The sequence below is a fragment of the Ailuropoda melanoleuca genome, chromosome 14, assembly GCF_002007445.2.
Source record: "Ailuropoda melanoleuca isolate Jingjing chromosome 14, ASM200744v2, whole genome shotgun sequence".
Classification (NCBI taxonomy): domain Eukaryota; kingdom Metazoa; phylum Chordata; class Mammalia; order Carnivora; family Ursidae; genus Ailuropoda; species Ailuropoda melanoleuca.
This window is the reverse complement of record NC_048231.1, coordinates 73,331,528-73,359,281: the sequence shown is the minus strand read 5'-3', so window position 1 is coordinate 73,359,281 and position 27,754 is coordinate 73,331,528. Positions and strand designations below refer to the sequence as shown.

Here is a 27,754-nt window from a genome sequence, read left to right as displayed (position 1 = left end):
TTCTTCCTCTGCTGCTCCCCCTGCTTGTGCTCTCTCTCTCTGTCAAATAAACAGATGGAATCTTAAGAAATAAAAGTAAAAAAGGAAAGAAACTTTCCAAGATGAAAAAATGAAACAGAAAGAGAGAGAGAGAACAAGAACCATGAGAAAAAACAAACTGGGGAATAGTGAGCTATAATCAGAACCCCTTAAGGAGTCAGAAAGAAACAAATACTTGGAGAAATAATGGTCATATATTTTCCAAATCTGATAAAAACCAAAAACTCACAATCCAAGCATTTCAATGAACCCCAGACCCCTCCCCCCCAATTGAAGAAAGCTAGCAAGTCACATCATAACCAAATTGCTCAAAACCATTAATTAAGAGAAAATCTTAAGTAGCTGACAAGGGGAATGCGGTGGAGGGAATGTTTAGAATAGGAGAACAGTAAACTTATTGCAACAAATGCAAGAGGGAAGACAGAAGAATACCATCTTTAAAATACTAAAAGAAAAAGTACCCTCAGTCTAGAAATCTTTATCCAGTGAAAACATCCTTCATAAATGAAAGAGAAATAGACTTTTGCAGTTATACAAAGCTGAAAGAACTCATCAAACAGCATACCCAGACTGTAATAAACATTAAAGGTAGTTCTATAAGCAGAAGAAAAATCTATTCTACACAAAGAAAAAATAAGGAAGATTGGAAATTATAATTAGTTGGATAAATAGAAATACTTCTTATTACTTGAATCTCCTTAAGTGTGCTGGACTGTGTTAAGGCAAAAATAAGAGCAATATGTTATAGAATAAAAACATATGTAAAAGTCACATATATGACAAAACTAATTTAAAGTCCATAAGGCAAGATATGGAACTATACAGCTGAAATATTGTTATGCTATGTGGTATAATATCACTAGAAGGAAGACTACTTTAAGGTAAGCAATTCTAAAGATAAACTAAACCACCACCACCACCAAAGTAACAGAACAAAGAGTTATAGCTAATAAGACACAAAAGAGATGAAATAGAATCATAAACAAATATTCAATTATTGCAAGCAAAAGCAGAAAAAGAGGAAAGGAGAACAAAAAGCATATAGGCCAAATGAAAATAAATAGCAAAATAGTGAGTTATACCCAATTATATCTATAATTACATAAATAGAAATAGTTTGAGCATCCCAATTAAAAGTCAGAGACTGTTAGTTGGATAAAAAACTACACAAAACTATATGCCACCTACAAAAAACCCATTTTAACTCTAATAACTCAAACAGGTTAGAAGTAGAAAGGCGGATAAAGATACACCATGTTAAAGGTGGTCATTATCAAATATAAAGAGACTTATTTCATAATAATAAAGGGGTCAACTAAGTAGGAGGAAATAGCAAGTATAAACATTTATATAGTTAACTAAAAAGTCTCAGAATATGGAAAGCAAGGACTGATACAATTGCAAAAGGAAATATATACATTCGTGTAAAGACCTATACACAAATGTTCATAGCAGTTTTATTTTTTGTAGCCAAGAACTAGGAACAGCCCAAATGTTCATCAGCTGATGAATAAACAAATTGTGATATATCCATACAGTGGGAAACGATCATGACATGTGGAAACATGGATGAATCTCAAAGTAATTATTCTGAGTGAAAGCAACCAAACAAGAAAGTGAACCTTCTGTAGGGTTCCGTTTATGTAAGATTGTGGAAAAACCAACTAATCTATAGCAACAGAGACAGGGAAGTGGCCATCTAGGTGCTGAGAAGATGGGGAGGGGAAATGAAGACTGGCAGATGGGAGAGAATACAAAGAGACACCAGAACACTTGAAAGTAATGCATATGTTTCTTATCTTGACGGTGGTGATGGTTTCATAGATGCACACATATGTTAAAAAAAAAAGAACAGTTTAAATATATATACTGTCTGTCACATGCCAATTAAATACTGTGATTGAAATTCACTGTTGATGGGGCTAAAATTAGTTGCCATAAGTGGCTATTTTTATGGTCTCTGTTGACATGACCTAAAAATAATATGAACATGTGTAGTAGTCTTTGCATGGTTTCTCTTTCCTTTCAGTCTTACATAGTCCTGTGAATGAATCTGATTTTTTTCATTTACCCTAAAATAGAAAAAACCCTATTATTTTAAATTTAGTTTAAATAAGGTGAATGTTCTAGGGCAGCGGTATCCAATATAATAGCCACTAAGCCACGTTTGGCTATTTACATTTAAATTTATTAAAGTTCTAAGAAAATTTAAAAATTGGTCCTCAGTCATTTAAATACTTAATAATCAGTCATTTAAATACTTAATAACCAGTTATGGCTGGTGGCCACTACCTTGAACAGTGCAGCTCTGCAACATTTCTATCATCTCAGAAAGTTACATTGTCCAGTCAGTACATGCAATGAAAAATACAAGAAATATGGCTGCTAGTTTCAGCTCTGCCTTGAGAATGAATAGGTTTTGTGTACGGCAGTTATCTAAGCTCCCCTATTTTTTTCATTGGTCAACTAATAGAATTGATCGTTTGTAGGGTGCCTTTCTATTCTATTCCTAGCATCTAGGATTGATTCTATGAGATCACTTGGTGTTACTGGGAAAATATCTGTGGGTAGTTTGGGACACCAACACGTGTCTCTCACTCTTTATTTTTGTGAACATGTACCACTTCTTTCCTACAGTTTCTGTTTAACATCTGCAGGGTTGGTGGGTAAATAGCTTCACTGTAACTTCCTTGCTCATCTAAACCAGGACCCATCTCTGAGAGCAGAGACAATGTGAGTGGGTAAATGACAGCAGAGACAAATCCATGCTAAGAGTTAGTGAGGAATTGGATCATCTTTCCCCTCAAATTTACTCTCTCTTTTTCTCCACTAGGCTCTCCTACTACCACTCCCTTACTTTCTTCCTTAGCAACTGACTTTGACCGATTCTTATTCAGCTTTAGTACCTAGCTCAATTATCATCTCCTCCAGTTCATAAAAGGACTTTACTGACGTTCTGGACTAAGTCAGGTTTGTGCAGTTACTTCTTTTTTAAAACAGTCACCACAGTTCTGATTAAATAATGTGTGTTTAACTGTCTTACATAGGGTAGGTTGAAGAGGGCAGTGACATCATTTGCCTTGAAACTCTCTATCCCTGAAGTCTGGCCCAGTGCCTGGTACATAGTGGGTATGTAATGTATGTAATATATTTGTGTTGACTATCTGAAAATCAGAACTTTTATTCCACTGGATACAGTGAAATACTCCTAGAGAGAACCACTGGGGTTGAGAGTCATCATAATATGCTTCTAGAATTTTTTTGAGATTTCAAATAGCTCTCCTGACATTGAGTCATTCTATCTTCTGGGTTCTCATGACCCACTGTCAATAATAACTTACTGCCCCATACTGTAAATTGTTTGGCTAAAGTCCAGTGATGTGAGCTTCTCAAAGTTTACCGATCATATCATTTTTTGCAATCCCTTAGTTATGAAGTGTGAGGTACATTAGAATCTCAATAAATGTTAGTTCATAACATTCATGAAATATGATATGATTTGCCATTTCCAGCTTGAAAAGAAAAGCTCAGGAGAATTCACAAAATCTCTGTGGTGCCCTTGACTTCAGAGACTAACCAAAGAGCTTGATTTCAGGAGGAAACCAAACCACAAATGCTCAGTTTTTCACACAATTTTAGAGGTTGGCCAAAGGTGCCAGAGATAGGTCAATTTCAGAAATTTACACAATTAAATTAAGTATCCAAAAAGGAATTTATGTGCCCCAGGGAACATATAATGCCATGGGTTAAACACGGATTCTTCATGAACCATCATTCATTTTCAAAGAATTTTCAGGGGTAAGTTAAACTCTTGCCCTTGGCCCAATGGCTTATTTTCTTTCTTTTTTTTTTTTTTTGATGTGTGGTAATCTCTTCAGTTTTATTTTAAACACTCTAAGTCATGTTATTAAATTTTGTTAATCATTCGATTTTTTTACTAATTCATCTAGAGGTGAACTATCAAGGATGAACACTACAGTGCAAAGATCTTTTATTAAAACATTAGTTCAGGGGCGCCTGGGTGGCACAGTGGTTAAATGTCTGCCTTCGGCTCAGGGCGTGATCCCCGCGTTGTGGGATCGAGCCCCACATCAGGCTCCTCCGCTATGAGCCTGCTTCTTCCTCTCCCACTCCCCCTGCTTGTGTTCCCTCTCTCGCTGGCTGTCTCTATCTCTGTCAAATAAATAAATAAAATCTTTAAAAAAAAAAAAACATTAGTTCAAAACGTCTTGATGAACTAGGTGAGCCTCAAGGTCTTGAATTATGGGTAAAATTTGGATTGATAGTCTTGATATATTTTAGAAACTCCCCTTAATTACAAAACACATTTGGCACACTTTTGTACTTTCTTACATTAGAATTGATATCATAGTTTTAATTGTGCAAACCTGATCTTCCAAATTATTTATACACTCTTTAAATGCCCGTCTCATGCCATCTCTTCTCTGACAATTCTTATGGTACTTAATACAGGCAGAGCACAGAGAAGGCATTTAGTCAATTACTTTTAAACAGTATAAAGCACCTACGTTCCATCCATATCAGGGTCCATTAGAACTGGACCTTCCCTGGAGCCTAAGTTGTATCTTTAAATGTCTCAACCATGAGAGGTTAATATTCTAGAAAGATAGAACGCATAGGGTGGACCTGTATTTGGAGACAGTTGGCTAATTTTGAAGAGATTCTGATACTTTTGTCCACCAAACCAAGTACTTAACCATCCCCTCTAATAATTCACTAAATATATTGAGATCACAAAGTTCAAAGATTAGCAATGCACTGATCTATTTGTTAAATATTTTCGGAATGCCTATCATGTGCCAGGCATTATGGGGACACTGGGTGTTCAAGGAAGAAATCTATATCAGCCACCAAAGGAAAGTGATAATTAGCAGGAAACTGGGAAGTGGTAGTAAGACAAATAAAATGATAATTCTAATTTCCTAGGGTTTTTGTGAGGACTACATGAGATAATCATGTAAAAATTACCACCGTGACTAGCACATTATATGTATTTCACATCTGGTACCAACCACTACCATGAACTAATTGGGCCAGGCTGGAAAATCATTTTTCGTTCTGCATTTTTGTGACTCAGTAGCACAGATTGGTATGTAGCTGGAGAGAGCTTTCCCCAGAGTTCAGCTTGCATTTTTATCTTTATTTTTACCTCTCTTGGGATAAAAATACCTTCTCTGCTCAGTTAAGCCCATTTGCTAGATTCTGAATCATTATGCAATCTCACACCCAACACTTACCCTTAAGGAAACAAATAGGATTCACATAAGCAATGTTTCCACTTAAAGCCTTGTCTCCACTTAGCCATTTTGAAAACTTGTGTGTGGCGGGAATGGATAGTGCCGGGTGATCAGTGAAGATTGATTAGACAAGTGACTATAAGTAGGTGAGGTCAGTCCTGGGGAACTGCACATCAAAAAACCTTAGGCTTTGTTACCATCCAAAGTCACAAGGTTCTTGATGCATGCCAGGAAAAACTCATACATGTCTGCTAGTCTGGGAACAGCATGGGCTGCATTCTGCTCTTCCCTTTGAGTATGAGTCTTTTAAAAAGTTTGTACCTTCTGGGGCACCTCGGTGGCTCAGTTGGTTAAGTGTCTGCCTTCAGCTTAGGTCATGATTCTAGGGTCCTAGGATCGAGCCCCACATTGTGCTCTCTGCTCAATGGAAAGCCTGCTTCTCCCTCTCCCTCTGTCTGCCGCTCTGCCTGTTTGTGCTCACTCACTCTCTCTGACAAATAAAAAAAAAAATAAAATCTTTTAAAAAATTAAAATAAAAAGTTTGTACCTTCTAAGTAAACATACTTTAAACTGATTGCCTACTCTGTGGATGTCCAGTGCTTCCCATTCCCATGGCGGAGTAAAGAATAAGGAAGGACAGTAGAACACGGGAGCTTTGGCTCTGGCATCACATTAGCTGAGCTATCTCAAACAAGTCATTCGTCTTCTATGAATCTTTGCTCCCTGAGGTATCAGCAGGCCTCACCCTCCCTCCCCTTTCCACAGAGAAACCCTCTTAACCCGCACTCTTAAGCCATGCAGTCACGTAGAAAACGAACATAGATCAGCATTCTCAGGCATTAAATATACACTTAGATTTAATAATATTAAACCTCACTTAAAAACATAACTCTTTGCCCTAAAATTTTAAGGGCAGTACTTTTATTAGTAGCCTTTCTGTTTTCTGCATAAACACGCTGTAGTCAGGCTGGCTTCAGTTTGATAAGCATTGGCTATATGGTATGATTTAAAAGCAGACCTTGGCCAACATGATATTGCAAGACAAGTACAAAATTGAAGGACTGACACTGTGCAACATCAAAAAGTCAAGACACCCAACTGGGTTAAAATATTTGCAAAAGACATATCTGATATGTATATTGGGTGATATGTATATTACCCAATGTAAGCGTATATTATTATATTACCCAATGCAAAATATATTATCCAATATATATTTATATTTGGTAACATATACAAAAACTCTAAAAACTTAGTAATAAGAAAACAAACAACCCTTTTAAAAAATGGGCCAAAGGCATTAACAGACACTTTACCAAAGAAGATACACAATTGGCAATTGAGCATATAAAAAGATGGTCCACATCGTTTCTCACCAGGCAAATGCAAATGAAAACAACAATGAGATACCACTACACACCTATTAGAATCATCAAAATCCAGAACACTAACACCACCAAGTACTGCAAGGATATGATGCAACAGGACTTCTCATTTTTTGTCCTTTGGGAATGCAAAATGGACAGTCACTTTGGCAGTTTCTTCTTCATCTTCTTTTTCTTCTTCTTCTTCAAGGTTTTATTTATTTATTTGACAGAGAGAGAGCGCGCACACGCGGGAGCATAAGCGGGTGGGAGGGGCAGAGGGAGAGGGAGAAGCAGACTAACCGCTCAGCAAGGAGCCCGACTCCAGGCTTGATCCCAGGACACTGAGATCATGGCCTGAGCTGAAGGCAGACGCTTAACCAATTGAGCCACTCAGGCGCCCCCAGTCTGACAGCTTACAGAACTAAGCATACTCTTACCATATGATCTAGCAGTCGTGCTCCTTAGTATTTACCTCCAAAAGTTGAAAACATATGTTCACATAAAACCTGCACAGGGTTGTTTTTAGCACCTTTAGTCCTAATAGCCAAAATTTGGAGGCTACCAAGATGTCCCTCAGTAAGACAAATGCATAAATAAAAATAAGCTGTGGTACACTCAGACAATGGAATATTATTTGGTGCTGAAAGGAAATGAGCTATCAGCCATGAAAAAGCACAGAGAAACCTCAAGTGCATACTGCTAAGTAAAAGAAGCTGATCTGAAAAGGCTACATACTGTGTGAATCCAGCTATATGACATCCTGGAAAGGCAAAACCATTGAGACAGTGAGAAGATCAATGTCTGACAGAGGTTGTCGCAGAGGTAGAAATGAATAAATAGAGCACAGAGTTATTTTAGGGCAGTGAAACTACCCTGTGTGATACTATAATGGTGGATATATGTCATCATACATTTATCCAAGCCTGTACAAAGTACAACAGCAAGATAAACCCTAATGTAAACTATGGTCTTTGTGTGACGTGCCAATACATCAACTGTAACAAATATCCCACCCTGGCGAGAGATGTTGATCATGGGAGAACATATGCATGTGTCGGGGCAGGGAGTATATGGGAAATCTCTGTATCTTTCTGCTCAATATTGCTGTGAACCTACAACTGCTCTAAAAATATTAAGTATATTTAGGGGCACCTGGGTGGCTCAGTCATTAAGTGTCTGCCTTCGGCTCAGGACGTGATGCTGGCATTCTGGGATTGAGCCACGCATCAGGCTCCTCCGCTGGGAGCCTGCTTCTTCCTCTCCCACTCCCCTTGCTTGTATGCCCTCTCTCACTGTCTGTCTCTCTCTCTGTCAAATAAATAAATAATAAAAATAATAATAAAAATATTAAGTATATTTAAAACAAACTAACAAATAAACAAAAACAGACCCTGGAGCCTGGGTCCCATCAGCCCTGTCATTGCTGTATGACTTTGCCCTCCCCACCAAGGACTTCATAATAAAAATACTATTGAAAATGGTAACATGTTAACAGTCATATCAAGAGTTAACTTTTATTATAATCTGTCCAAGTATGGATTACCTTGAGTCAGCAGAAGGAACAAATGAGGATAAAAGCCTCTTTTTCTGAGAGAAGACCTGGGTTGGGCGCTCCAACTTGGATGGTCCTGAATTAGTCAGGGTTTTCTAGAGAAACAGAATCAATAGGATTGGCTCATTTTGAGGAATTGGCTTGTGTAATTGTGGAGGCCCAGGGAATCTAAAATCTGCTGGAGGAGGCTGTCTGGCCGAATAGTCAAGAAAGTTGCAGTTTGAGTCCAAAGGCAGTTTCTGTAGAACAAGGAAGAGTCAGTGTTGCAGATGAAGTACCAAAGTCGTCTGCTGCAGAATTTCCACCTGCTCAGGGTTGAGCAGGCCTTCAACTGATTAGTTGAGGCCCAACCACATTATGGAGGGCAATTTACTTTACTCTAAGTCCATGGATTTAAATATAAATCTAATATAAAAATGCCCTCACATATTGCATGGAGCACTGGGAGTTATACGCAAACAATGAATCATGGAACACTACATCAATAAATAAATACATAAATAAATAAATAATAAAAATGCCCTCAGAATAATATTTGACCAGATATCTGGGCACCATCACCCAATTGACACATACGATTAACCATCACAGGCCCAAATAACAGGACACAATTGCAGAATTTTTGAAATCATCAATAATGGAATTGTCAAGAGATAGCATGGGCAATACATACTTTGAGGTTTTGTTAAATGCCAGGGATATTCATGGAAATAGGGTCTCTACAAGAATAGAGATAGAATATGAAAAAAAAATTTAGCCAAAAATTATGTGGATCTGTTTCTCTTGAGAGAGACGATACCAGTACCATCAGAAATAAAGCACTTTTCAATAGCTGAATATGACATTTTAGCATGCATGACCAGATGTGGTTGCAACCTTCCTTCTCTTCCTAGTCAGTGTGTTCTTAGAAATGAGTACATAGGAAGCTAATAGGTAGATGAATGGCAATAAGACAATAAATAAAATAAGTTAAACAACTTCTCCCTTTATCCTTTTGCATTTTTAAAATGTGGAGTAACTGGGTGATGGACATTGGGGAGGGTATGTGTTATAATGAGCACTGGGTATTATATAAGACTGATGAACAACAGACCTGTACCCCTGAAACAAATAGTATATTGTGTGTTAATTTAAAAAAATCCAAAAAACTAAATAAAATGTTCCATATTTATCTGTACTTCTCCCAGACCTTTACATTGCTGTCTCTTTTGTATCTTTCCTGTCTCAGATTAAATGTCATTCTTCAGAGAAATCTCTTTGCTCCCCAATAAAAAGGTGCACATGATGCTGTTTTGCTTACATCATAGTAAATATCACTGATTCATGCAGGCATCCCACAATTTCACCTGTAGAAATGTTAGCTCCATGAGGACAGTAGGCACGTTTTGTGTGTCTCCTTCACTGATACACATTCAGGGTCTGCAATAGTATCTGGAACATGCAAACATTTTTTAGAATAGCTTTTTCAAACCAGGTTCTGCATAACAGTATCCCGTTCTCAGATTCCTGATGCCGTATCAAAACAAAGTTCTGAGAACAAGAATATTAAAATATAAAAACCTCTTCAGTTTACACCTACTATATCTTTTGCCTTCCTTTTTTCAAGTAGTGTCTACTAAACAACATGTATAATAATACAAAATTTATTCAACCCCTGATAGCTGGCTTCCACTTTCTCAACTCTAAGTTTACCCATAAAGAAAAAAAAAAAAAAAGTAATATCACTTGACTTTCTTAGGCAATGGAATCAAATGAAATTGTAAGTGAAAGATTTTCAGAAGTATGAAGCCTTTTGAAAATAACATAGTGTTTGGGAAAGGAGGCACTATGAATCCAAGAAAATATTATGAAATAGAGGCCAGAGTCAGGATTTGGCTGGCCTTCAATATTACTGAACACAAAGCCCTGAAAGACAAGGCAAAATTCTCAAAAGACTCCAATTCTTTAGGTCATTTTGGAATGTTCTGCATTGACAGAGGATATGATACCCATTTAAGGAAAATCTTATCCAATTTCACAGTCAGTCTGCATATTTCCTGAGACAAATGGAGAAATTATTTTTTGCCCCAAGGTATGCCATAACAATTTTAATGTATCAAATTCCTAAAAGAATTTCAAGTTATAAAAGTCTCTTATATGGAAATAAGGTTTTGAAATTACTTAATATGAAGGATGTTTGAGGATAATAGAGAATTCAACTTTAAGAAGATTTAGGGAGTTTTTGATGATTTTCTTCAAATATATAGAAGAGTGATTAGATTTATTCTGAATGTATCTGGTGGTCAGAGAGTGGTCAGAAATAGGAACAATGTTGAGCTTAATGGAAGAAAGGAAATTTTAATAAATGGAGCTGCAGGTGGATGTCTCAATATGTTCTCTTGTTCATCCCTAGACTGCTTAAAATAGACGAATATGAATGTGATCAATACGGCAGCAGATCAACCCCCAGGTGAGTAGTTGAGCCAAATAATCTCCATGGTTCCTTCTAAAGTTGATGTTTGATGACTTTGAATGAGATTTTTCTCCACTCAAGACAACTCTTGGAGCTAGATGTCACCTCCACGATTTTATGTAGAGAATAGTTTGGGAGTGCCTTGAATTCCATCCTAACCAGTCTTAACATTTCCACTAGTTATAAAATATAAAAAACCTGATGTATTGCAACATAAATAATCCATCCTTCTGATTTGATCAATACACTCAGGAGTGATCATTCACACCTCCAAAGATACCTTATTCCGTTATTGGATTATTGCAATTGCCATTGTTTTTCTTCCTTTTATGAATTTGGGCAAGCGAGTCTACTTTCCTCAGCCTCAGTAACTTCATCTATAAATGAGGTTTTAGGTTACAGTGTCTGAGTTTCCAATGTGAATCTAGTCACCATCAAAGGCTGGCCAACTGTTTAAAGAAAACTGCCACAGGTCATTCAGACGTCCGTTTAGGAATCCCTCTGAGTGTCAGCATATGAACAAACAAGTACATATGTCTCATTAGGTTATAATCAGATCTTGTTTTTAACCAAAAACTGCATTACCCAGCTTGATCACGCATCTTATTCACTAAACTTGGCTCTGAATGACTTTTAGTTATTTCCAAAAATTGAATCCATCTGTAAGAGATGAAGATTTACCACTATCGAAATCTTTTTAAAAAGTGCTACAGGCTTTGAAGACAATTCCAAAAGGAGAATTCAGACAGCCTCTGAGCTAGAGCAGCATTATTAAAATAATTGTATAATTGCCCAAGGGACAATAATCATTTGAAAGTGTAAGTCCGGATTTGGTAAAAAAAAAAAAAAAAAAAAAATGCGACGTAGCCTATTTCCTTCACAACAATACTGAGTAATAATACGAAGCAGCACCTAAGCGAGATGGGACAAAATAAGCCTTAGAGAGGCTCAGACAGGGAGGGTGATCACTGCACCGAATAGTCAAGAGGGTTACGTTATGTCGGAAAGATAAAATGTGTTCTACTTTGAAGAGTAGACAGATTATTAGCATCTATTATTATCTGAATAAAAAAATATATTTTACTTTAGCAGAAGGAATTAATTGGCAACACTAGTTAGCTTTCACTCAGAGAAGAGTTGAATTCTGAGAGACTAGAGGAAAAGACGGTTAATCTTTGCCTTGGTAGAGGTCTGCAAGGACCAACGGCAGGGGTCACAGCGCCAGTGGAAGTGGGTCGAGTACCAAAGGGATGTCCGCACTCTCTCCACCTCCCTGCAGACATGTCCAGTTCTTTTGCCTATGAAGGCCAGTATCTTCCTAAAGTAAAATCTCACCCCCCCACTAATCACCACCCCTGAGGCTGCCCAAAAACGTCAATAAGAAACCAAAGCAAGGTCTAGTTGCCCTTTCAGGGAGGCAAGAAAGGACTCCAAAGACCCAGACGCACGTTCATCTACCATAAATAGCTTTTTGTTTCTTAATCCCTGTTTACCTACCCAAATTTACAGTGGTTTTTTTTCCTAGAAAGATGTTACAGAAAAGATTCTCAATTCTGACTTTCACAACCACTCCAGAAAATGGCTAGCAAGTGACAAGATTATCAGGACATTTAAAAATATAGAAATGGGTTCACAAAAGGAGACTGGAGGTGATGAAAACAATCTCTCCTCACTTAGAAGTGTCACTTGAGTGAAACCTACTTGCTCTTTCTATGTCTCAAAGAGAGCAGGGATGGGGAATGTCAGTAAACCAGTATGTCACACGCATGCAAATCTCTAAGTGTTCTAAAGGTCATTTGCAATCCACATGGCTTGGCATTTGCCTTCCAGAACACTAAAAGGAATAATTTAATTAACTCTTCCAGAGAAACATAATCAGACTTAATTGGAATTTATGCCGATCAAAATGTTTGAGCCTAGGACCTGTATAACTGGAAAATAAATGATACAAAAAATATTTGATCGTGTCAGTAAATTAAGGTTGAGAAGTACTTGAAAAGGAAATCAGAATTTAATGTACAAGAGTTTGCACTTCATAAGAATTCAGTTTAGCACTTCGGCAGTTTTTTCTTGGCCCCCTTGCCCAAATTCTTAATCTGTAGAAAATATATAAAAAATGAGTCAATAACAAAGCTTGCCTCTGAAACAGGAGACTTGACAACAAATACTGCCCAACTGTCATTGTTTAAGCTATAGTTTACTTATGAGCAATTGAATCTCATTATTTCAGCCAAATTATGTTTTACTGCAGTGAGAAGCCAAAAAAAAAAAAAAAAGATTTTAAATTGTTTTTTTCTGCACTTCAGATTTCAGTGATATGGAAAAACACTGAACTCTCAAGAAAACAAGAATGTCTTTTAGCCAAGAGGAACAACCTAGGAATGGTAACCAGAAAGTTTTATTGACCTAAAAGATAGAAAGAAAAAAAAAAACAGCATTTTAGTCAGATCTTTATCAACCAAATAGTTACTTAGAGTAGAAAGGAAACAACAGATATTTCTAAAAGTTATGTGTATTTGGCAGAAGAATGCAAGGAATGTTATATCTTTTAGAAAACATGTCTTGGTAAATGACTAAGAACATCATTAATAATGATAAAACTACTCAATCAATTGAGGTTATATGCTAAATTATTTGCATCAATTATCTTGTTTAAATTATCACATTAAAAATACTGGGAGGTGTTTCTGCAGTTGAGAAAACTGAGTCTCAAGAAGATAAGTAATTTGGGGCACCTGGGTGGTGCAGTCCTTAAGCGTCTGCCTTTGGCTCAGGGCGTGACCCCAGCGTTCTGGGATTGAGCCCCACACCAGGCTCCTCTGCTAGGGGCCTGCTTCTTCCTCTCCCACTCCCCCTGCTTGTGTTTCCTCTCTCACTGGCTGTCTCTGTTAAATAAATAAATAAGATCTTTAAAAAAAAAGAAGATAAGTAATTGGCTGAGGTAACCCAGCTAGTGGAGAGTTCTACTGCTTTTATAATAAATTGCAATATATTTCAAACCAGCTTGGACGGAAACAATGAATGTGTTATTTCACAAACGTGAGCAGTCCAATGGCAGATGTGCCCTCAGTTTCGTAAAGATGTCACTGGGATTCAGTCTGTTTTCTCCATCCCTTGATCACTTTTCTTCTCTGTGGTCTTTGTTCTCAGGCAATATTCCTACATGAGAGAAAGAAAGTCACAGCATCCTAGGTTATAGCTGTAGAGGGTAGACATGACATACTCTCAGAGGTGCAAAGAAATGAAAGTATGTTGCACGTATAACTACTCTCATTTTGTTCTGGAGTTTCTGTTAATGCTGAAGGTGGCACTTTCTCCCACCCTACACACACCCATTAAAAATAATACAGTCTCTAGTCAACAATACTATGATAGTGTTTTATGGTGACAGACAGTAGCTACACTTGTGGTGAGCACAGCATAACTTATAGAGCTGTTGAATCACTACGTTGTACAGCTGAAACTAATGTAACATTGTGTGTCAACTATACTCAAGTAAAAAAAGAGTAAAAAAAAAAACCCCACAGTCTCTGCCACTTTACACCAGTCTATTTTAGAGTATTTCAAGACGTTTCAGAAAGCATTCAATCAAATTTGAGATTCAAACATTTCTCTCAACTCAGAAATTGGCCCATCTATTTTCTCTTACCCTAAATGGTGACTGGGTGTAGGGCAAACTCACGAATCCTTATGGAGATGGATAGAGGTGGCTGGTTTGCATGCTATCTTCATTGGCCTTGGCAGGGATGTCCCTTGTCTGCATGACCAAGGCTATTGGCTCTGAATTCCCAGTTCCCTTCTGTTGCATTCACCAAGGTTTACTCTACATTATGCATAGGCTGAGGGTATGAACATGCACAGTCCTGGGCCAGCTCCCTTGTACCCGAGATGTTCTTCCATTGTACTCGTGCTGCTTCTAAGCACTGTGTGAATCAGTTGTAAATGGGAAGCAGGATGCAAGCCTTCCCTATTTTGGATTGTGCCCTCAAATTTCATGATATTTTTAAAAGGATTTCCTCCCTCCTTCAAATCTCATTTGAGGGGTAGAAAGCAAGGACAATGCACTTCTTATTTCCTGTCCTCTTCCCAGAATCTAAGGCTTTTTTCCTTCCCCTTTCTTTCTGAGATGAATTTCTTCTATGTCATATGCTCTCCTTTCCAGGGAATATAATATGTAAATGCAGCAAAGAAAGAAAACACATTAGGAAAATACGTCATCAACACTGTTGTGAAGAAGATTCGTCTCTCTTAACGGCTTTAGTAAAGTCAGGAGCATGACTCATGGTGATCCCATGTGGGTTCTACGTCCATTTTGAACCCATCACTGTGGAAAGGAAATGGAGCACCCTAATTGGCCAAGCCCGAGTCAAATGTTAATGTGATAGAGGTAGTAGGGATGAGATAGAGAGTGGGTTAGCTTCACTCAAACTGAATAGAATTTCAGAGAAGAGAGTTTAGAAAGAAGGAAGAGATTTATTATAAGCTGCACATAATTATGCTTAGTGTGCATTGTGGATACAGTGGAATGACTAATTTTATAATTAATATACTTTAATTTCCCTCTACATATTTGGAAAACCCAAGGTATAAAAACATATAAACCAAGATACCTTTATCCCCCTCCCTCCCTCTCTCTCTCTCAGTCTCTTTCTCATATATTTATCCCTTTATCTATCCCAGTAACATGGCTTCTACTATCCCAAGGAAATACAGTCCTCCAGCCTAAAAACAAAGCCAAAAATGAAGGGTCATCCAATACTTCTGAGTATCCAAGATTTCGGGTTTTAGGGATTGGTTATTTAAGCAATTTCCAATAGATTTCACTGTATGAGATTTTGTTTTTCAGTTTATACCTTAACTTTTTAATCTAATTCCCAGGTAGGCTATTCTCCCCAACATGACATATCTATCTCTAACATGTATGTGTACATGACAGGCTATTCTTCTGTGTTCAAAGCCTCATTATTAAGGAACGAGTTAGAAAAACTGCCCCGGTGACATTCTACCCTGAATTCTGGCAATAGCTTCAAATTATGGTTTTTGTTTTGTTTTATTTTCACACTTAAACTTTCTCCTGCCATACCTCATGAACACTCAATTATATACAGTCTTTCTACTGTCCTTAAGATGGAAGTCAAAGTCCAGAGTCTAGCATGTAAGACCTTTCACCATTTGAACCTGACGTATATTTTATATAGATTTTTCTTAAAAAGCTAAGAGCTCCATGCACCAATAGTTCTAAAAATTTAGGAAGGCTAACATTTGAGGATTTTGCTAAAAATTTTAGAATTCTAGGCTTTACCAGCTCCACATTCTGATTCAAGAGGTTGGGTATAGGACCCCAAATCCATATTTTATTTATTTATTCACCTCCCTAAATCTGTATCTTATTTTATTTTTTTTAAGATTTTATTTATTTATTTGTCAGAGAGAGAGAGCATGCGCAGGGGGAGTAGCAAGCAGAGGGAGAAGCAGACTCCCTGCTGAGTGGGGAGCCTGATGCGGGGCTCAATCCCAGGACCCCAGGGTCATGACCTGAGCTGAAAGCAGCTGCTGAACTGAATGAGCCACCCAGGCATCCCCAAAATCTATATTTCAAATGAGCATTTTTGTTAGTCAAGCTATGCTAGTTTCTGCTGCAATAACAAGCAAACCCACAATCAAAGCTGATTTTCTATTCGATAAAATATACAACATAGGTCAGTTAGAGACTCTTCTCCAGAGCCAAGACAGAAATGTTACCATTCACCTCAACTGAGGAAAAGAGAATGTGTTGAACTGTGCTTACTAGCCCTTAAAACTTCCACTCAGAAGTGTTTTTACTTTTCCCACAAGGTTTGTGGAACATCTAACCTCAAGACGATAGGGAACTGTTTGGTGGATGTTATTTATACAGCTATTCTGAAGACTTCATTTGAGACACGAGTACCATATTATTTATTCTGAGCTATGTTGTCCATTAAATTTCAAAATCCGTTTTCAGTTTTCTTCAGTACATTTGAATACCCATTGCTCATGCTGAATTTGTCTTCCCTGTTTCTAGGCACATGAGGAATTCTAACTGTAAGTTTATCTTTGGCAACTAAGACGTCAAAGATGTTTCTTGTTCAATAATTTATTTGCTTTTATTGTATTTTTTAATACTCAACTTGTCCAAAATCATTAATATATCTATACCATAAAATATAACCTTATTTTTAAGAAAAAAATCTTTCAGCAATCAAATCAGGGCAAAAGGGATATCACGAAAATTGGCTCTATCTGCTCAGCAGAATACAACTATTAATAGATTATTTTCTGCAATTTTCTTTATAGATTAGTTGCTTGGAAATCTTTTCTGTTCCTCCATTGGGACAATATTATAGTGATTGAGATTTCCGGGAGAGTATTCCAATGCCTAGTTAACTCATTAGGCTGTATGTTCAAAATGAAACAATGTAAAATAAAATTATATAATATAAAATACCACACCTTTACAATGCTAGTAAATCAGTAGAACCAAAAAAAAAAAAAAAAGCTAAAATTCAAACAATTTATACTAATAAATGTTTTTTATCTATATTTTAAGCTAATACTAAGGCAAGTCTTTTTAATTAGAGGAGAATGAAAAAATAGGTAATGATTTTACAGATCTTTTGAAGGGGACTTAGGAGTCTTTTCAAGGGTTTATATGCTATTGGCAGGGGTTCTTGATTACTCCTAATTGCCACTTCAAATCATATGATGTCCTTGCCTTAAAACGGGTATGTCACTAACCACACTTTAAAATCTCAAACAATGATTATGCTATTGTTCGAATCATGATTGCAAGAATGAAAGTGAGAATAAAAAAGTAATGAGGAAGAAAATAAAGAGAGTGAGAAAATATACTATGCTCAGTGGGAAAGGGTTTTAACAGATGAAGGAGAAAACAATAAAATGGAAGTGGAGATGTTATATCATGAAAGGCTGTCTGATGGGGAATACCTGAGCTGTTATTGGTAAACTGCAGAGGAGAAAGGGAGCGTGGTCCATCTGAGAGAAGAAGTTGGTTGTGGTATAGAAGTATTGGGGCCAGACAGCTTAGAGCAGGATGAAAAGGGGAGAGTAGAGTTACTTGCTTGATGTTTAAAGTAATGAGTCTGGGTGGGACTTGAGCTCATTTGATGATGTATTGGGTGGGAAGGAGACAGAAGAATGACCTCAGAAGGTACATAAAAGATCTTTTCTTTAGTGTTTGAGAATGACACAGGGTAAGCATCATTTCTGCACTGAAGCTTCCTGAAGTTGAAGCAGGAGCTCCCACAGCCCACATCCTGTTTATAAACCTAGCATAGCATCTGCATCTGCTTTTCATTTGTCCATCAGTGGGGTCTGGTAGCCTTCTGGGTGGTTAAATTAGCTGGTCTTCATCGCATTATGCCTCTACCTTCTATCCCCTCCTGCCTTACCCCAATCCCATCTTCAGGCTCAATCCTGGGACTTTCCCCTGGGTAGACCACAAATTAAACTGGAAATAGGACAATTAACAAACATAAAGCCAGGGAAAAACTGGATTTGCAACAATCCTGGGAAGACAGTGTGTGTATTGAATGCCTCCTTATGGATCAGATGCTATGCTATGAAATTTCACATATATAATTCCTATTTAGCATTTAATCAGTGTTTTGGAGATCATATACTCAGCAACCATAACAAGTGCTGGAGGGGCTAACTGGCATAGTTTGAGGTTCAAGTCAGGGGAGGCAGAAACCAGAGCAAGATCATGACAGCTGGGGACTGCAGGAGATGTTGGCCTGCAAGTGAATTCTGAGATCTGAAAGTGTGTCTTTCGAGTCCCTATCTTTTCCCACTCCTCCTACCTTGGATACCCCTCAAGGAACCATTGCATATCAAAAAGTGGCTCCTAGAGCCTTCATCACATTGGCATGTGAGTGAAACCCCCTTTAGGTGCCAGCAGTCTAAGAAGGCCAAGCAATTTCTTTCGAATGGAAGCCTTGGGATAAATAAACCCATTCATTTATGCATTATTTAGTCATGTATTGAATACCTTCTACATGCCAAACACTCGGCTAGGCTTTCTTGTTACCCGTCAATAGAAGCTATAAATGGCACATGGAATTCTAGATATTAGTTAAGAAACATAAGTTGGAAGGATGGAGACACCAAGGCCTTCAGTGTCCTCTAAAAATCAGCTCACAATGCCCTATGTCCTTAATTTCCCCTTGATTACATGTCCAGGAACACCAGTAGTTTAATAACAAAATGGACAAGTCCAATGGACCAATGTAGGCTAACTATACCTGAAATGATGGGGAAAACAGCACAAACACAAACTCGGAAGGAAGAAGATAAGAGCAGAGACACACAAAAGACTTGAGGAGTCGGTGCAGCAACTTGCTCGTGCAAACTCAAGGAGAACACATCCACACAGATTAGAAGAGTAAATCTAAGCTTCAAAACTACAAGAGAGGTCCACTAGAATAAACAGACCATGAAATCCAGTTTTATGCAAGGGTAAAAAATTCAGAACATCAGTCTATATTTTTAAAAGTGTTATCTATTTATCTATCTAAATGAGAGACAATCATGTAGCATTTTAAACAGCACAAAATCCAAGAGAGACCCCAATCCTTTCCTGAAGCAGAGAGGTGTGTATCTAATCTCCTCTGTGATGGGACAGGAGAGTAAAAGAGTCCAGATGTTGCTCTGTGACAACTCAGGCTCAGGACAGGAAGGTCACTTGTCAGGTCTTCTCTGACCAGAAATATCTCCTATCTTCTTCTGTCACTAAATCGTACCCCAAGACATTCATTATTTTCCTATATCAAGACCCAACACTGTCACTTCCTTTGGAAACACAGATATTTCTAGGAGGAGCAGCAAGCTATTAGAAGTCACTTCAAGGTTGTGAATGAGGTTATCAGAGAGCCATCCTCCTGCATGGCAAGCTTACAACTTTATTATAAGCCAGGGAGCCAGGAAAGACCAGGCTTGACTGAGGGCCTGCTGTGAGGTCACTGTGCTCCCACTGGGCTTCATGTGTGCATTAGGCTAACCTTTGAAGACAGCAAGTAGATCACTAGTTCAGCAGTTCTCAGAGTGTGGCCCCCAGACCAGTGGTGTCAGAATGACTTCAGAATTTGGTAGAAATGCAAATCCTCGGTCCCCATCTCACGAATGCTGAATGAGAAACCCTGGCGTGTGAGCCCAACAATACAGTTTCAACAAGCCCTCTAGGTGACTCTAATTCATGTTCAAGCTTAAGAAACGCTGACCCTCCTGGCAATTCCACTGAGAGCCCACCCTACATTGTAGATTCAGGTAATCACCTAAGAGTGAATGCGTTTCTGACGCTTTCCTGAAATCCGATTTTGATGTCACGGAGAAATAGCTGGAAAAAAAGCCTCAGTGCTGGAGCTGGCAGAGGCTGAGGGTGGGGTGTAATGAGACAAAGGGCAGACATGGATGGTGTGAGAGGAAGTCCAGAAACAAAAGCACAGAAAAGGATGAGAGACTGCAGGAAGACACATGCTTTACCGTTTTTTCTAGCTTAGTCCTAGCTTAACTTCAGTCTCTTCCATGATCGAACTTGACACTGGTGATGACTGGGTCGCAGACCTGGATTAGGGTTGTGCTGGGGACCATTTTATTACGGGTTTTTGTTTTTCTGTCTCTAAAGGCAGTAGCAGCAGGTTAAGCTGCCTCCCCTTTGTGAGCTTTCTTCCACCCCAACTTGTGTTTTTCTTTCTTTTTGTAATGAATTCTGATGTACTTACATCTTTCCAGGGATTAGGCCTGACAGGGACAGCCCACAATAAAGTGAGCACAAGGTCACACAACAATATATGGGGAAGAATGAACTACAATTAAGCCAGCATAATTGCATACAAGCAACACCCTCCAAAGTAGGGAACAATAAATCTTTGGCTCTAAGTAATGAGGGATCGGGAGATGAGAACATTGGAATGGCTCACTCAGACAGTCTTAAAACTCACAGTGAAAGAAAAGCACGTAATAAAAAATTACCATGGAATCTTATCCCAGGAGAAATCAGGCCGACCCCCAAAATAGAAGACTCGGACTTTCCAAGGTACATCATTGTTGCCAAGTGCTTAATTTCTTCCTGGCTTGTTGCTGGATGACAACAACCTTGCGCCTTTATTACTGGAGCGGTGTTCAATTACCAGGGTAATGGAGAAGAGCCTTATCAAGAACAACCCACCTGAAAGCTAATCAGCCCAATATTCAAATCAGGTCACAATTCATTCTGTTTCTTAGTATTTTCATTCCAGCAACAAACTGAGTGTGTACTTTGCTTCAAATGATTTTTAAAACTCTCCACTCCTTCCAGAGCAGAAGCAGGTTGTTGTTTAAGTATCTTTCCTGCTGAAAGTCATCTAGGAAACTGACCTACTCCCAGAGAGGAAATGCCACTGTGAGGGGCTGGAGGTCCCTGCTAAAGTGAAGATGTTATTACTTTTTATCTCCTCCTGGTGGAGGAGCAAAGAGCCATTGTATTGTAAACTATGGAAAAAGAGCAGAGAGATGGGAGTTTCTTGTTTCCTTAGAAATTAATTGTCTACCTAGGATGCTATAGAAGAGGATGAAGGATCTTTGGCTTAGTATATGTATTCCTACATTACTCATATTACAAAAACCTTCATAATTAGGACATTAGTGAATTAACAACTCAATCACTCAGAAAATATTTATGAGTTTTTAGCAGGTTCCTAAATGTGGCTTAGTCATGACCCAAACAGGTCACACTATCTTTCCTTTTCCCAGAGAATGTATTATCTATTCTACAGGTGGGTTGGGTCAAGACTAAGACACCTGACACACCATAGACGAGGTGAGTGCCTATACTTTTTATCATGAGCTGGGTATTACCAAATCAAAGGGAGGCAAATAGATTACCACGGAACAGAGAAACTGAAAATACTGGAATTGAGCTTGACTTGAAATTAAACTCTTTACAAGACAACAGTTTCTTTTCTCCACCTTCTTTCTTGTACCTTCTCTGCACACTTGCAAAAATGGGCTCTAAGTTTTCAGGCCAGTTTAAGACCATCTGGAGCATAATCTCACCAGGAAATGTATTTTATCATATTAGCTTTTTGTAGGATACACAGGACATCACCTAAAATTCAGTTCTTTTCAAGAAACTGGGTAGAAAAAGGCACCAGACTAGTTGTATTCTTAAGAAACTGTGGCTTTTGAAAAATTTCCTAAGTGAAGAAAAAAGCGACAGAGGAAAAGTACAGAGAAACAGAGACGGAGATACAGAGAGAAAAAGGAGGGAAATCAAAGGATAGGCAAAGAGAAAAAAAAAAGTTGAGGAGCAGAAAAAGGATATTTGGAATATTTCATTTTTCTGTGAATGAAGTTTTATGTTTTAGAAACACGTTCTCTGTGTTTGTGAGTGTGTGTGTGTGTGTGTGTGTGTGTTTTGGAAGTTCTCTAGTTGATCTCTCACCTTCTGTATGTTTGGTTTTACAACTGTTATCGGCCAGTTGTATTTGAAAACTTGTCTTATAAAGTGAAAACCTTTTCTACTCACTATAACAGGAAGAGCAGGGTCATATGTCTTTTGGCTGCACTATAGGGACAAAGACAATTCTGGACCCCTCGCCTGTGCTTGGTACCTGCTTACCTACTGACTTGAACACACAGGGTCTGTATAAGATCTCCTTTGGCTGGAAATGAGTTGACTTTGAGGCCAGGAGCCATTGCCTAGAAATACGGTAAACCCATAGACAAATGAGGCTGAAGCTATAGGGACAAAGGAAATGAGAGGACCCTTCCTTACCTCAGATGTAGAGCAGGTATATGTTAGAAATGCTTGTGCTTACTAATTAAATACATTTCATTTACTTTTACATCTTTTTTGCTTAACTAAGGAGAAAATGTGCATTATTTATAGGAACCAAACATAATGAAAACACACAAAAAGAAAAGGAACCATTTTGATTCAAATCTTGGCAAATATCCAACTTGCAATAACTTGAAGATTTAATATTATTACATGCACACACACAAAAATAAAGCCTAATGCTCATCCAAGCATATTTCAATCAAAACTCTCTCTGGGAACCTTCCTACTGACAATACGATTTCGTGCAAAATAAACAATAAGATGCAAAAACTACAGTAAGCAGTTCAGGAAATTACATATCAAATATCTTCTTAAGAGCCTGGGGGGTCTTACTGAGCAGAAATTTTGCCTAACAAGTCTCATTGCATATGCAGCTTTAAATAATTCACTTGTTTAAGAAATCTCTTATTCTCTATTTACTCAAGCACTTCAGCAATGGGTTGTCGCCAGCAGTCATGCCAAGAGTCAAAGGGAAAAAAAGGTTATTTTTCTAGTTTTGAAGGAAGTGATACAGCCTAGGATTTTGCAGTAAAGTCAGGTAACGAAAGTATATTCAGTCAAAATCTGTTCTCCATAAGTGTGATTTCAGAAACCAGGATGATTCACACAGATATATATACACTTAAACTGAATACGGATGTGGGCATGGTTAGCTAGCCAAATGGTCTCTTATCTGTCCTATCATACCGGTGAGGATCAGAGAGAGATGTTGTCCAAGGTCACAAGACTAGTGAGTACAAGCGCTGGAATGAGACAATAGAACTTCCAAAGGTCGGTTCCTCTTTTCACTACTCAAAGATACAATATATGGCATCCTGTATGTATGAGTAATTCTATGTAAAATCTTAAGTGTGTGCATGTGTGTATGTATTATTTTCCTAGACTTACAACTTATTTAGACTTTGATTAAAATAAATACATCTCCAGTTCTCTCGTGCACTCGCAGATTTTCTGATGATTTAGCCAATAATAGAATAATAAAATAAAAAGATAACAACGATAAATTAACCAAATCTTCTCTAAAGGAAGTAATTAACAAAATCAACGTCTACAATACACATTGTACTATGGTAGCTCTTCAGAGATTTTTGGTCTGAAAGTCCAAATAGAAACGAACTGATTACCAAAAGTCTTAAAATTTCAAAAGGTATATTTTTATTTCAGTTCAATTTTTTAAAGATTTTTTCAAGTAAACATGTACTGGATGAGATATAAAAACACTGCTTTTACCACCTCTTTTTCAGATAAAAGTGGGCCTCAGAATCTAAAGCAATTGTTGATAATAAAAGCACACAATAGGTGTGGGCTTGGTTGGATATGTTATTGGGATTTCCAGACCCTATTTCACGCTTTCAGTTTTTCTCTGTAAAACTCTCACAGGCATTCCAAGACATTAACTTTCTTTTTATAAAAAACAAAAACAATACAAAACAAAACAAAAAAAACCCAAAACCACACTGTGCCTAGGACAGTGGGAAATCCAAAGTGGAAGATATTGTCCTGCCTCTAGTGGAGTTCCCATACTTGCTGGGATAAGATGACTTGGCATGTGGGTTAGTTTGAGCTGAAGGCAATGAAGACTGTGTGGGCTCAGGAGAGACTTTTGCCTGCCCTTAACTACCTGAAGAATCTACAGTGGAGGTCTTTCCCAGAATAAGAGCTATTGTCAGAGATAAATGCTATCTCTAAGTGACCTATCTGTCTGGCAAGGCAAACATCTAACTATCAAACATCTGCTCTTCTGGCTGCCCTGCGACTTGCCCTGTATTGGATTGCCACCTTCCCCTTTGAAGCCCTAGGCCAATATTCCATTCCTTAGCTCAGCCTCAATGGAACCAGCTTGTCTTCAGGTCTTATATTTTTTATTGGACTCTGTATATTTGTAATCAAATTTGTTTTTCTCCTGTTAATGTGGCTTATGTCAATTTAATTAATGGGACAGTCAAAAGAATCTAGAAAGGTAGAGAAAACACCTTCCTCTCCTGCACCATTGAGTTGATGTTATTTTACACAAGGCAAAGAAACATGACATTTGAGCAGCTTTTTCTAGTTACCTGAAAAAGGATTTTTTTTTCTTATTATAGATGACCTGTGGACATTTATCACTTAGTCTATAATTCGAAAGATCCATATTATAATTTCTAACCAGGGGTATAAGTTTTGCTCTCGGGTAGTTAGTGTTGGAGGAGTATTGGAATTGGTGACATGTCTGGAACCCAGCCCTTGAGGACATGCCTAAGAGCTGAATCAAAGGATCAGTTGGAGCCTGCCTCATGTATGCTTCAATTTCACAGAATACCTCTTTGTATTTTATAGTCTTTTACTATCTCTCATTGCACTTAGTATAGAATTGCAAATTCCTATTGATTGATTAAACCAATTTAGACTGGTTCACTTGCAGATGGCCCAAAGGGAAAACACAAAAACAAACAAAACAGAAAAAAAGCCCAACTTCTTTCACTTCCTCAAGCCTTTGGGCACTTTGTACTACAGAGAACAATGGTCTTCTCTGTTACTCTGTTTCTTTTTCTCTAGAGTCCATATAGGCTGTTATTGTTTTTAACCCCACACAACAGGAAAATATAAAACAGGCAGTTGTTCCTAGTAATTTTCAGTTTCAGACTGACATCTTGATGCCTTTTTCCCTGAGTTATTAATTACAAGATAATGGCACAAAATCTCAAACACACACCACCTTCCGATGAATATCATTAATTTCAGTTTGAAGAAAGAACACAGCCAACTCTCATTCCTTTAGAACCTCATAAACTGTGTACAAACCCAATCCAACTCTTCATCTAAAACTTTGAAAGGGACCCAGAGAGGGATTTGGGAGGACAAAAACTGAAACTATTGTGTGACTGATACATGCCTGTCTTCTGATTGACTCCATTTAACAGGAAACAGCAACTTCATTTAATATTCACGTCATGCAGGAAGGAAAGTATCAGCTTGGGGTAAAAAACTGTGGCCATGTTTCTACCCAAGGTAATATTAATTTCTCAATTTCTGAGCAATCAGAAACATAGAAAATGTGTCCAAGTTGGCTACATGGTTCATTGAGTCATGGACTATGACTCTGTCATACCCCCGTTTCGAGAAATGATTGTTATTCTTGGCATCAAATTCAATGTTTGGAGGGCTATTCTTATGGAGCTATTCCTTGATGATCCATTTTAGTGTTATTATCTGCAAATATCTTATTCAAAGTAATTATATACTCACTCTTTACTTTATATCACCTCTTGGGATTATGAGATTCATTCCTCTATTTCCTAATGATCACAGGGATTTTCTCCATATATTTTATTAATTTTTAAACGTTATTTTAGTCTCATAATAACTGAGGGGAGGATTTTATTTTCCAAGTGATATATTTCATGGACATGCTCTAATTTTAAACACAGTCTTCATGATGTAATAGAATTTTTAGATGTCCACTCTCAAGTCTTTGAGTAATAGTTTTTAAAGTGTTCTTCTAGATCCCTTTGCAGGGTCAAGGCTAAAAAGAGGAAGGAAGGGGGAGTAAGTCCCTTTCTCCTAATCTAATCAGGGTGCTCTCACTTTTTACATATTGGGTACATATTTGAAAAATTAAAATTGTATAACCACCAGTCAAGACCTCTTTCATTAAATAATACATTTATTATGTATTTATGTCATTTACACCTAAGGAAAGAATGTAAAATAAATGACTAACCCTTTCTCTCAGAGTCTCCCACTTGCCCTTTGTAAGGCATACCCTGAAGAGTGTCCCTTTCTCTGTTCCCAACAGTGCGTTTTACATGTCTTTTTGTAGGACTGCAATAATTTATTTCCCATCTTCCACAGTACAACATGAATTTGTTAAGGGCAAAGACTTTCCCACTTTTCTTTGTATACATAATATCCAGCACTAAGGCAGAGCCTGATTGGTGTGTAAATCAAGGTGCCAATTGAATTTGCTCTAATCTGAGAAGACGTGAAGAAATGATGTAAAATTCACCCAAAATAAGTAATCAAGTGGGAGAAATACTTCCCTAATCACACGGAGATGGTAAACTCTCTCCACAAAAGACTGTGTGAAAGACAATAATTATATCTTTGAAATAGTCACCCTCCTCCACTTGTTAAAGACTTGATTATCTGAGTGATGAATTGATTCTTTCCTTCATTCTTTCACCAAATGTCCATTACGGACCCACTATGTACATAGTGCTATGCTAGGTACCAAAGATGCACAAGCTGTGGTGTATGGTTACTGAGGTTCTCATAATAGAAATAAATAAGGAAATAAGATGATAAGACCTACATAGAGACAGAATTAAATTGCAGCTCAAGGCAGAATATAGGTGGCCAATGAGTTAAAGGAGAGAACGTACTCCAGGAGGGTTCAGAAGAAGACAGAATAGGTGGGAACAAGGGCTTGGATTGTGGAATGGGGGTCCAAGGAGGCCTTTGTAGATGCCTGAGAGAGGAAAACATGTTCGTGTGCATGCACCTAAATGGAAGGAGGTGATACACAGGGAGGCTGGACTGCGGGGATGGGGTGGGAGTCAAGGGTGGGGTGGGGGATGGGTGCTTGGAGATGTACGGGGCAGCAGCCAAGCTCAGAATGGGCAAAAGACCATCAAAACAATCCAAATAGCTTGCCAGGAGCAAAGGTTCAGGTTCGATTGTTTAGTATTATTACAGTCCACTGTGAAACCAGGCTTTGTATGAGTTACCACCTCCTCCAAACACACTCACTGAAAAAACAAAACAAAACGAAACGAAACAATGTACATGGCGAATTCCCTGCACCTCTCCAAACAATAACAAAGTAAACATGAGCACTATGCTTCCACAATAAAAAGAAAACAAGAAAGAAAAGGTAAAAAAAGTATATAGAAGTCATTCAACATTGATATGGGTTAGCAGAGGAAGATATAAAATCTATCCTTTTTTGTTTTGTTTTGGTTTGGTTTGAAGCTTACCTGCCCAGCCTAGAAGCAAAGAAATCGGATCTTCATATGATTCTAAATCACTGCAAACCAAAAGCTGTAGCTCTTACTCCAGACTTTTTGGTAGTAATACACAAGTTTCTCTGACTTCTTATCCTGCAAGAGCCCAAAATACCAGGGTGAAAATAAGATTTGGTGTAGCTTTCTTTCGTGAGGTAGGAGCTTTCTTTGGTTTGAAGATTTGATATCCTCTCCTTTGAATCCATGGCCATGGGTGCTGATGCTTTTGTTCTAATCCAAATGGTCA

At 37.9% G+C, this 27,754-nt stretch overlaps 1 long non-coding RNA gene across 2 annotated transcripts; it reads right to left on the bottom strand.

Moving 5' to 3' along the window:
* Positions 1-27,754, bottom strand: LOC109489657. Of its 2 annotated transcripts, none has more exons than XR_002142702.2 (5): positions 27,481-27,754; positions 13,669-13,827; positions 9,517-9,647; positions 8,208-8,455; positions 1-39 (listed from the first exon to the last, which is right to left on the bottom strand). It is a non-coding gene; the product is annotated as an uncharacterized LOC109489657 (long non-coding RNA). The 2 variants fall into 2 exon arrangements; XR_002142703.2 differs by having other exon boundaries at positions 8,208-8,311.